At 48.4% G+C, this 12,201-nt stretch overlaps 1 long non-coding RNA gene across 1 annotated transcript; it reads right to left on the bottom strand.

Moving 5' to 3' along the window:
- Positions 1–4,102: 4,102 nt before the first annotated feature.
- Positions 4,103–6,455, bottom strand: LOC130593949 (uncharacterized). Its single transcript, XR_008970932.1, has 2 exons — positions 5,805–6,455; positions 4,103–5,555 (listed from the first exon to the last, which is right to left on the bottom strand). It is a non-coding gene; the product is annotated as an uncharacterized LOC130593949 (long non-coding RNA).
- Positions 6,456–12,201: the final 5,746 nt, after the last annotated feature.

The following is a 12,201-nucleotide window of genomic DNA, read 5'->3' as shown; positions in this document are numbered from 1 at the left end:
CTCTGCACTGTTTGACTGAGGCTTCAGCAGGAGGCACTGAGACGGTGCTATTGAGATGTCATTTGTGACAAACCTCCCACAGTTAATATTGGTTGATGACTTCAACCTCGCCTTCCTTCAGCCTTCCAGAAGAACATACCCCAGCTGCAGTACTGCACTGGCGGTGTAACATTACTCTGAAGAAGCAATTACAGCGAGCAGAGGAAGAAACTAAAGACAGGTCACCTAAATGAACTGAGGGAAAAGTACATGAGAAAACAAGAAAATGTCTTCATCACTTTTCAGGCTTCAAATTGGAAAAACAGGGATCAATACAGCAGAACTTCATTTAATGGTGTGAAAAACAATCCACCCCAAGACAGGCAGGAATCACTTACTGCAAAACAAACAGGCCAATTAGGCCTGGGCAGGGTGCAGTGGGACACCAGCACTGAAGCCATTCCTCCAGCCTCCAGATGAAGCCCCCAAGGCAGGATGCTCTGAGGCCACACAGCAAAATATCCCCCTAAAAGGGCCACGTGGCTGCAGTTTGCTGCTTTTTCTCCATTTTTTTCATTCCATTGCACTTCCCATTTCATTTGAATGATGGCAGAAGTGGTGTGCAGCACTGGCTGATGGTGACACCAAGAGAGCTGGGCTTGGGAGATGGGGACACAACACGTTCTTATGCGTGCTAAGGTTTGGCCAACACCTCTCAGTCTGGCTCCTAGCACGGTGAGGAGGGGGATGTTCCTGAGCCATGGGTTTGTGTTGTCCATGATGCTGGGGATGTGCAGAACCCCTTTACTGTTGCTGTCACACCAATACCATCCCTCATTGAAAGCAGCAGACCCTGCAGAGCCACACTTGCATCCCTTCTGCATCTTTCCTCAAGGCTTGGTCCAGAGTGGCCTTAAAACTTTCAGTGTTAGAGTCCAGCACCTTCCCCAGGTAACTCATTCTGTTGACCGACTGCTTCTGTGTTAGGAAGTTTTTCTTCCTCTAGAGAGATGCCAGCTCTGCTCTCCAGCGTGCATCCAGGACACAAGCATCTGCCACATGAGGGTTCTGTTGCGTTTGCTGCCATTACCACTGCCAGCTCCTGTAGCATATTAAACAGATTAATTGAAGTGATACAGAGGGAGCATAAAACCCACCAGACTTCACTGGGGGGCAAGTGCCACTGATATGGAGAAGGACTGAGGCAGGAGCTGACATGTGCAGGAGTAACATCGTGTTATTAAGAGGAGGAAAAGACATTTGACTTGCACTTAATAACAGCTACCAGAGCGTATTCAAACCCAAATAGTTGTAAGGCAGCAAGTTCACATCTTATCCCCACCCTTGTCAGTCAAAACAAGCCCTGGCATTCCAGACTCACAGAGCTGCTGGTTTTAAAGCACCTCACAATGCAGCATGGACACCAGGCCTAAAGCTCAGACCTAACTTTGTATTTATGTTTGCCTGCAGGAAAATAATCAGCCCCAAAACGTGTGGCCACAATCCCTGCTGCACCTCCAGAAAACTGCTGTGCAAGGCCATTTTCCTCTCTCTTTTTCCCTCCCTTCTGCCGAAATATTGGTTGTATTTTCTCCCTTTATTTATTGGAGTGCTAAATGGATTATTTCAGTAATAAATCAGGCCCTTTCATTACAGTTTTAAGGTGTTGTCACTGTTGTGAAGTACAGTGTGCCATCAAAATTAAGCTCAGATTGCATTACCACCTCTTTTACAGAGAGAGAATGACTTGATGGTTTTTTTTTTTCCAGCAGTCTAAGCACTTTGTGTCTTGCCTTCAAAGAACAACTTGCTGTTTAGATTCAGAAACCTTCCTCCCCAAGTTATGCAGTTTCCATTCAGGTTGCCTCACAAGTATCTTTGCATCAGGTTGGAAACCAGAGGGATGATATTTCTTCTAGCTCAAGCTAACTATTCATGTAAATGGGAGGAACTGTTAATGGGAAGAGGTGATGCTAGAGCAGAATTACACAGTATCTGGCTCCTCTCTCACTTCCCAAGGTTTAAATCAGAAGTAATTCCACTAAAGTCAGTACAGCAAAAAACAATTGCCTCAGTGCTTTTGAGGCAGCCTTTTGGTTTTGCTGTGCTCATAACAAAGGTGACTGAAGGAGATGCTGATTGCCAGGGTAATTTCTAGTCGACTTCACCTGAGCAAGACTCCATTCTCCTTGTCTACCCCAGTGAGCAAACAGAGCTCTCATCACCATGCCCCCTGCTCCACGGCTTCAGTGAGGACAAAAAGCATTATTGGGGCGTAATAGCCAAATAGATCTCCATCTGTGTTTAGTATTAACGTCCTCAAACTAGCAATGGAAATGCCTACTTGGGTGTTTGAAACCCATATGAAGTTATGTGAATTTATGGAGCATCGATAACAACCAGAACTGTGCATGGTGCAGGGGTGAGACAGTGCAGGGTGGCTTCCAAAATCCAGAGTTAAAGCTCTGAGCTGCTATACGTGATGGTGGCAAGTGACTTCAGATCTCTCCTTGCAGAAGATGGAGCCATGCTGAATCCCCACCTCCAAGGCCTGCATGGAAGTCCAGACAGGAACACGTGCAGAAAGCTTGTGTGGTGACAGCCTTGCTGTTCCCACCCCAGCACAGGAATCATACACGCACCCTGCTTTGCCTCCTTGCTTGGGCTCCCCATGGAAGCTGGGGTGGGAAAGCCCTATTTAACGCCCCCCCCATTCGAAACCCAAAGCATAAACGCTTCAGCTGAAAGGAGCATTAAAACACTGCTCTGTTAAACATATGTTCAAGTTCCAGTGCTTTTAAAGTTAAGTGTGTTATAAAAGGCTTCCTGAATTGCATCTTTACGAGTATTATATTTATCTTAGATGTAAGATGCAGAAAAGGCATCTGTAACAGAACCAGCCTGAGGGCACGGCCACATTGCACTGGGGAATGGGCTGAGCTGCACAGGTCAGGTCAGGTAGAGCAGGTGGACAGGGCTCTTTATCACACAGGTTAAACTCAGACCACTGACCTGTGGTCTCCTCACCACCACCACTGTGATGCTGCTGGTTTTAAGCAATAGGTGGCACTTCAGGAAAAGGAGTTTTCCAGCATTCCTGCTCTGTGCGTTCCTTTAAAATCGACACTAACATTATTGCCAGGGCTTTTAAAAACCACAATATCCCAGATGAGTCAAGAACGTCTCACCTGCAAATAATAGAGCCTCCTCCAACCTCCGCTGTGCCTGCTCCTTATTCCACCCCCTGACACAACCTGGGAGCAATCCAAAGAAATAAGTGACATTATCCTGCAGTAGCCTGGTGACACTTAGGTTCCAGTCTTTAGAAAAGCTGTGGGCAGGTCTGCCTGGTGCTGCAGAAGTCATTTTAGAACACTAGCTCCTGCACATTATGGGCAATACTTGGAGAGCTGTATGTGAGTGACCTGCTGCTGCTGCATCCTCTGACAGCTGCAGAGGGTTTCATTCATCTTCCCTTTCTGGCCACAGCTCTAGCAAGATGAGCCTGGAATCTTATGTATTATTTAATCCTTCTCTTTATTAACTCCACAGCATCTCTGATTGTCCAGTCGGGATGGCCACAATGGGATGTACCGTGTCTCCGCAGTCCCAGTGCTGCTGCCTCTGCAGATCCTCATCTAGAAGCTGGCTGGTGACCACCCTCTGAGCGAGGTGAGGCTCTGCAGGACTGGAGCAGAATGACATCATAGAATCACAGACTGGTTTGGGCTAGAAGGGACCTTAAAGTTCAATCCATGGGCAGGGACCCCTTCCACTAGAGCAGGGTGCTCCAAGCCCCTGTGTCCAACCTGGCCTTGAACACTGCCAGGGATGGGGCAGCCACAGCTTCTCTGGGCACCCTCACAGGGAAGAACTTCCTAATACTCCATCTCCATCTGCTCTCTGTCAGCTTGCTTCCAGAACTTCGCTGCTGCCAGGAAACAGCAATATTTTCCCTTTAGAGCTCAGGGCTGAGTCTCCTTCAGTGCAGAGGTGCTGCTGCACATGCGCGGTGCTGGCAGGGAAGGACCGGGGCACCCTGCAGTGCTGCCCACCACAAAACAACTATTGACAACTCCGAAGTTTTCCCCTTCATTAAAGACATAGCAGAGGCCCAAGCTGCTCAAGGAGTTAAATGTATTAAGCAATTTACAATTAATATAGAACTCATTCCAGAGATATCTACCAGAGAGTACAACAGGGCAATTAACCCACTAATACACTAGGCTATTACATCGCTATGTCTCTTATTTTAGCCTGAGGTGATTTGAAACGCATTGGATTAAAGGATATTACAGGAGATAGCATGAAAAATAGCTTAATGTAATGAGCCATCCCGTGATGTCTGCTATTAAAGATGATTTGCAGTTGAAAACTACAACATACAGTAGTTCAGCCATTTAGAAACATGAGTAATTTAACCCTTCCCTAGCCTGTGCCCCTTAGATGAATCGGTGCTCCCTCTCCCCCCCCACTTCAATGCCTTTATCTGAGGATTATCAAATGCACCTTATTAAAGTACAATGGTATCTTTGGGAGATCGGTGCCCGAGGTTGAGAGGAACCAGTAATCTGCTAATAACTTTTAAGAATAGATCCCTGAGCGAGTAAATAGGCTGAGGCAGAGGGAGGCTGTTTGACTGGCACCACGTGCGTGAGATGGGAACTTGTAGCAAATTCCTAGAGTAGCCTTAGGCCTGTCATATCGGTTTCAAATGGTAACTCAGAACTGGGAAACAAAAGCATCTTATCTTAAAATCTATAACCGTACAGCTTAGCATGGAAATGGCAGCACCCAGGGAAAGGAGAGCTCAGTGGCTGGAAAAGTTCCTGCCTGAGGAGTAGACTTGCCATGGAGACCTCTTTGATAGCTCAGGCACGTTCACTGCTGGGGTGGTGCTGCAGCTCATCGGCTTCTTATCTTTAGTTTAGCCTGGCTTTGGTCAAGAAACCAGCACCAACAAGCCTGGGTATTGAATAAAGGCACCTAGAAGCCATCCTGTTCCCAAAGAGGAAAACACACTGGAGCAAACACTCTAAGCACAGAGCTTTGGCCATGGGCTTTTTTCATCCTCGCTGGCAAGGAAAGGACTGTGCTGCTGATGTGTGAAGGGGATGATGAACACATGGAGATGCTGGGTGGCAGATCCTGCGTGCACAAGAGCCCAAAATCTGCACTGCAGCCAAGTGCCTTCCCATGAGTGGCTGTAGCACAGTTATGCATTAGCAGAGCGCTCTGCCAAAGGATGCAGCTGTAAATCACCTTCCAAACCTGGATCTGCACAGGGAGGTGATGGGGGAGCAGATGAGGAAAGCAAGGAGGAGGTTCACTGTGCTCCTGCAGAAAACCACTGCCTTCACGGAGCATCTGCCTGCTCAAGGCCTTCTTCAGATGAATTTTACACTGTCCAAGGATGGAGATTCCCTCACACCTCGGGTGCTTCTTCCAGTGCTTGGTCACCATCAATTAGAAAGAGGTTTTCTTACATCCAATCTGAACTGGATTTGCTGTTGCTTCTTTCGTTTTACTGAAGACCAGGTAGAAACACCTACAGAAGACACCTCCAGCCGCTACATCTGGTGTAAAGAAAGGGGAGACATCAAGTATTCAGCAGGAGCAAATTAACTCAGAGCAGAACCATCCCATGGCCTCTCCCAGAAGCCAGCAGCCTGAGGCTGAGCCAAGGCAGCAAATCCCAACCCTGTCCAAGCTCAGGTACCCCACTAAGAAGGTCTGAACAACACCACTGGGGAAGGAGAGCCTGTCCCTGGGCTTGATGCTGATTATGCTGAGCTTCTAACCATAACACAGGTTTTAGTGCTTACATCTGTGGGTATTTCAGCCCAGCTTGCCCCCTGCCAGCTGCCATCCTCCCAGCCCAGATGCTGCTGATTTCAGTTCTCAGGAAAAATCACAGCGCTGGGAAACAGTTTCTACCTGGGCAGCGTGTGTTTCTCTTGCTCTTGTTTCTGTGTTTCCTCCTCCTACCCAGAATGCAGTAAAATCACTGAATTCATGCTGTCAGTCATGAGGCTTTTTGTCTATTGAGATGGGGACCCCAGGCACAATCTCTCTTTTTAAGAACCCCATTGACACAGAAATAGAGATGAACAAAACTGGCACTTATTTTTCCCCCAGGAAAAGATAGGATTTCTCTCCCCATGTTTCCTGTCAAAAAGTTTCTTTCTTCAACAAACAGAAAGAGAGTAAAAAATAAATCCCATGCAGCCCATTAAAGATATTGCAGGGGGGACCTGGGGAGAGTTACAAGTACACGAAGAAGTGGGCAGGATGGTTTGTAGGCAGGAGGACACGAGTGCTGCCTTGACCCACGCCACCCAAGCATCCTCTGCTGTGGGTGCAGCTACCGTTTCCCAGGAGTTTCCATGTGCACCAGCACCCCCCTGGGAGAGGTGGCCCAAAGCAGGGTCAGTGGCTACTCAAGGAAGTGCCACTGGTTGTGTTTGCTTTCAGTCATTACCTGGGATTCAAAAGGGGTGTGCCAGCTTGCACTGAAATCATGAGGAGGATGGACAGCATCATCGTGGTTCCTTTGAGCAAAGTGTGAGGAATGAGGGAAAGAAACCCAAATACCAGCAAAAAAAAGCACTCTCAGGATGAGATTATCCTGATCCTGAGCTGAAACATTTCTGCACCAAAGTGGAAAGAGAAGGCAAGAAAAGAGCCATTTCCCCAAGTGCCCCCTATGCAAAGCATTCAGTGGGGATTTTAGGCAAAGGGTGGTGCTTTCCACAACCCCTTCTGCAGGGCCAGGAGGGAGGAGGTGGTGGGGACCTCCTTCTAATCAAAGAACTCGTCACTGTCACTTTGGCGTTAGCAGATGCCACGAACAATAACCAGGATCCCGTGCCTCTGAAATGCATTATTAACAGGCTACATTCATTGCTACCCACCCCTGCTCCAACCAGCTTTCCTTTTTGTTTCACTCGGGACTGCCTGCATCCCAAGCGGCACGGGAACCTGTCATTTCTCATTTCCATCCGGAGGAACAAGTGATTTGGGAGAAGGGGAGAGGATGACCAGGGCTTTCTGACCTTTTCTCCTTCAATTTCACTCCTCTCCTCTGTGAGGAGAAAATGGCAATCACACTAGGTGGAACCGACAAACTCATCTCTGTGTCACTGCCTTACGTGTACAATAGCTGTGTCACTCGGCGTCAGGAGGAGGAGGCAGTGACGGGATTAGGGGCCCATGATGGCCCTTACCTGCGAGCAGATTTAAGCCTTCCCATTGCACCCCATGCTCGTTGGTGCCACCCAAGGTGGGGTTATTTAATTGTGAGCATGGTGATGTGAAGCTCACCACAAAAATCCCATGTGATTTGTCTGTTCTTCCTTTCCGAATGGGATTGGTGTCTCCATGTGCCTGCAAAACCCCTCCTCAAGGGGTAAGACCTTGTGGCTTCTGAGGTTACTAAGCTTTTCACATCACCTTGTAAATTCAATTGAAGAGCTCTCAGGGATATACTACACTGATGGAGAAACTGAGGCACAGCCAAGGAATGGGGCTATCCCAAAGCCATGCCATACCTCTGTGGGTACTGAGCATCCGGGTCCCTGCTCTATTCCCTCCAAGGCTGTCCTGCAGCCAAGCAGGTGGGAACACACAGTGCAGGAAGGCAGATGGACACCCAGGGATAACCCCTGCTCTGGAGTGCCCACCCTGTGCCACCCCAAATCTGCTCCTCCTGTACCCACAATTATCCCATGGGGCGAAGATGAGAGACATCAAATGTCCCCAACACCTTGTAGCTACTACATGGAGGAGAGGGCAGTCTGGAGCATCACAGCCACAGAGAACCAGCCCAAGGCACTACCAGAGTGCTGATGAGCATAGGAATTAATGAACACGATTGCTTGCACAGGAGCTCAATGGGCTCAGCCCCGGCATGGAGCCACCACCATGATGACAAAGCCACCATCAGCTCTAGTGCTTGGATGGGCACTGACAATTCCCATTTCACCTGGTTTGCAAACACACCTGGATTTGTGAGGGGGATTTTCCTAAACCATTCTCAGCCTCCAAAGACTAGAGCTCAACACAAACCCACCAGAGACAAGAACAAAGAACAACTAGAGCATCATTTTAGTCAACTGTAACCAGTCCTAGATGGGATACGGTGGTGCAGGGTGATGTATTCCTGGTTGGCATGATGCAAACTGGCTGATTCCTCCTAATACTTGAATGGAAAAAGTGCAGGAAGGTGAAGGGGGGAGTGGAGAGAAGCAGGGGAGGTGGTTTCGTACGGAGAGCTCTTCTGCAAGAAAACTCCCTTTTTGGAGGGTAGGAGGGATATTGGTTAGGAACAGCAAGAGCGTGGATTTTTCAGCTCCTATAAATCATTATTACTGGAATGTCCCTGAGGGGATGAGAAGAATGGATCAGTTACAGCCAAAACTTTTAGAGGGAGAAAGAGGAAGGAGGGAAAAAGGGAAATAAGAGGGGGAAAAGGGGGGGGGAGAGGAAAAAGGGGGGGAAGAGGAAAAAAGGAAAAGGGGGGGAAGCGGAAAAAAGGAAAAGGGGGGGAAGCAAAGATTAAAAGGAGGGGAAAAAAGAAGGAAAAAAGGAAAGAAGAGTGAAAAATAAAAATGAGAAAAAGCAAAAGAGGAGACAAAGGCAGGAGAAAGGGAGGAAGAGAGAGAGGAAGAGAGAACAAAAGCAAACGGAGAAGGAGGAAGAGAAAGGGAAGAAGGAGAAGAAGGGAATGAATGAACTTTGGAAGCAATTTCTAATTCCTTTCACCTACATCATGAATTGAGCATGCAAAAAAAAAGGAGGAGAAGGCGGCAGGAGGCAGGGAACTATTGCGCCTGGCATGCAGATTATCATTTGAAAAGCTTCTGTTGCTATGTTTTTGTCCCTGGGTGATGAAAATGAAATTGTCTGATGTGTGCGCCGTGTTAGATTTACCTTTGCAGGGTTCACCCACAATCAGTAGAGAGGGGTCATGCCACAATATGTCATCTCACAGCTCCATCACACCAACTCCAATTTATACGAGGAGGTATTATGCATTTCAAAGGAACCCCCTGCGCGTGGCTCTTGTTACTGATCTATATCGCAGCTCAGCTGAGGGAAGATTAGTTCTGCTGCAAGGGCAACCAGACTTATTTGTTTATGATTATATTCCCCTTAAAGACGCACTATTCCTTTTTTTTCATGTCTAATTTCAAGCATCACGTTAAAGGGGATGGGGGGGGGGGAGGTGTAAAAGGTGAGAGAATTCCACACTCTCTCCCACAAGGAAACCTAATAGTCCAAGTCTCCCATGCATCCTGCTCATTAAAACCAAAAATAAAAGCTCCATTTAAATGCAAATGTGAGTTTTAGCTGGGGACTCCCCAAAAAGCTTCTCTTGGAAGCACCAGGGAAATAGGATTCAGGAAGCTAAAATGGCTGACAGCAGCCGAACGCCTGCGGAAAACACTTCCCATCTAAATGCCCTCGTCCTTCCCCCTCCGATGCCCCCCGGTCCCACATCCTCATCCTCATCCAGCCCGGCTGGCTCAGGCGCAGCATCACTTATCACCGCTCTCCGCTGCAGGATTGTTTTACCTCCGGCAAGCACCACCCCAGCGCGCTAAAACTGATAACATTAGCCTTTCAACTCCTGCTCGCTCTTGCTTTAATCAACGTTTGCCCAGAAAGTCGACGGGTTTGTCCCTGATAAAGGCTCTGAAGGATTTAATGAGGCGACCGAGTGCTGCAGACCCCAGGAAGCCCCTGCTCAGCACAGCTCCTTCCGTGTTACTGAACGTGGATTTAGTTTGGGGGGCTCCAGATGATAGTGGGCACCCAGGATATCATCAAGCAGCTGGCACTGATTCAGTGTGGTCCCTGAGCTTTGGGGGCTGTGTAACCCCCAGCATTAAAAAGCCAATGAGTCCTGGGAAGTTTTTACAGTGGAAAAGCTGATTTGTTTGATGGGCGGGGGGGGGGGGGGGGGGGAGATGCAGAAGGAAAGGACCTTGATGGGGGAAAGATGCAGAAGGAAAGGACCCTGTGGTCCTGCCCATGGTGGTGGGATGTTCAAAGCTGCCGTGGCTGCTCCGAAACCTGCCCATTGCAGGTACCCAGGGATGCTCCTCCCTGAGAAAGACCCCACACACGGTGGCGCACCCCTCAAAAGCCAAATATAAAAATAGATTTGGGGTTTTCTAATGGAGAATTAGATAATGTGGGATGAGGGAGGTGAGGACACTTGAGCTGTTCCCATGGTGGAAGGGTGTTTGCCTCCACAGTGAGAGCAGGGGAGGATTCATGCCGAGCTCTCACGCAGAGACACTTTTGCTTATCATCACCAGGCCGGTTTCTGACTCCTCTGCCCATGATTAACGTATCACTGCTTATAATAAATAGGCCCATTCCATCTAGGAAATAAATGGGTCCAGCAGGGACCTGCAAGGAGCAGAGACACAGAGCTGCTGCTCTCTGGCCCCATCTCCCGGCTCCTCCAGCCCCTCCACAGAGCAGAGCCAGCAGCACTGATGGGGTTCAGTGGGAGCAGAACAGCAAAGGTCACCCCTGCGCCCCCAGCTTTTCTTACTGTTCTGATGATGCATTCTGCCAAAGTTTGCCAAATCCAAGCAGAATCAGGAGCACCAAAGCTGCTGTTGCCTTGGCTTCGCATCGCTGTCAGCCACGTCAGATGCGCAAGACTGAAAGTGATGCCCGTCTCCCTTCGTGGTGCTCTCTGCCTGCTGGAACAACAGATGAACAGGTGAATGTATATAGAGGACAATGAGCAGATTAATTAAGGGTGGAATTGGCTCACGGTTCACTTGAAGCCTACCCTGTAGTTATGTGGAGCTTCCCCTCATCTGGGGTTTGAGCACTTGGTGGGATGACTGTGGCACCCACCAGAATCCCACTCCAGAGTGCTGCCGGCCCCACAACAGGTCCCACTCACCCCGGGGGCCTGATCCTGCTCATCCTCATGCTGGGGCACACCCAGGGACCCCCCAGCATTACTAAACCCCTTTGCATTGGCATAAACAGGAGGAAGGCTCCCAGCAGCTCGGACCCAAAGTGTTAAATATTTTCTGCTTAAGTGCAGAATCTTTCCAGCACAGCTCATTGAGCCCCTTCCTGCACTGGACACTGAAAACCTGAGACACCAAAGGCCAGTCGCAGGTCCCCAGAACCCACGTTCATCCAAAGAGCCTCACGGCCATCAGGCTCTAACCGTGTGACACTCAATCTGTGCCAGCCACAGCATCACCCTGGGTGAGGAACCAGGAGCCTGGAGCAGGCTGCAAGACAACCACCCCATCTTCAAGGGCCAGCCTTCCCTTTCCCTGCCATTTCCTCCCTTGTTCTTCATGAAAAACACACTCATTCCACTACTTGGGAAGCTCGTAATATGATGGGTGAAAACAATTAAATGAAATAGACTGGTAATACCCATGGGAAAACATTTTTAGATATGATATTACAATCTTGTTTCAAAATTGGATTTTGCCAAGAGGAAATACAGTTTATTATAAAACACATTTTCTTTTAATTTAATTATATAATCTTTTGGCTTCAGAGAAGGGCTGCTTAAATCAGACCCATTTAATTTTCAAGTGTATTCACCCATCACCCAGGGCAAATTGGTTTAAATTAGTAGGTGACTACACAAGTTCGAGATATGTGTCAGACCAAAATTTATCTGCGAACCCTCTATCAAAGCCCATCTCCATCAGCAGCACAGCAGCAGAAATTACCAGGGATGAAGAGGCAAGTGTCTGAAGAGCAGCATTTGCTCTGATTTCAATGACACCCACTACAAACCCCGACATGGGGTTATTTATTTTTGCTCTTTGGGAATGTTTTGCCACATCAGTTCATCACGCTGCACGTCTGCACCGTGCCAATAAAACCTGATGACCTGCAGTTACTTTCTACCAGGTGCATTAAATTCCCATAACAGGAACAGATCTTGCTAAGTCTACCATAGCCTCTTCTTTTGCAGAGATTACATTTCCAGCCTAATGACAAGAGTGGTTTGTTCAGAAGCTGCAGTCGCCAAACTCTGCCTGCGATCCGTCACGCTGACCCGCTGCACGCCGCGCTCCTGCAACACAGCTCCACATGGACAATACCTTGTGAGTTATATCATGACTCTCTTCCCATCCCACCCTACCCAATTTTTCCCCATTGCTCAGCTCCTAGAAGCCTGCTCCTGGTTCACGTTTAAAAGCGGCCAAAGAAAACGCA

This window comes from Pezoporus wallicus, unplaced genomic scaffold, assembly GCF_028554395.1.
Source record: "Pezoporus wallicus isolate ANWC-B61680 ecotype Strahan unplaced genomic scaffold, APGP_CSIRO_Pwel_v1 contig_8143, whole genome shotgun sequence".
NCBI lineage: Eukaryota > Metazoa > Chordata > Aves > Psittaciformes > Psittacidae > Pezoporus > Pezoporus wallicus.
Note: the sequence above shows the minus strand (reverse complement) of the source record. Positions and strands in the feature narration are given on the sequence as shown.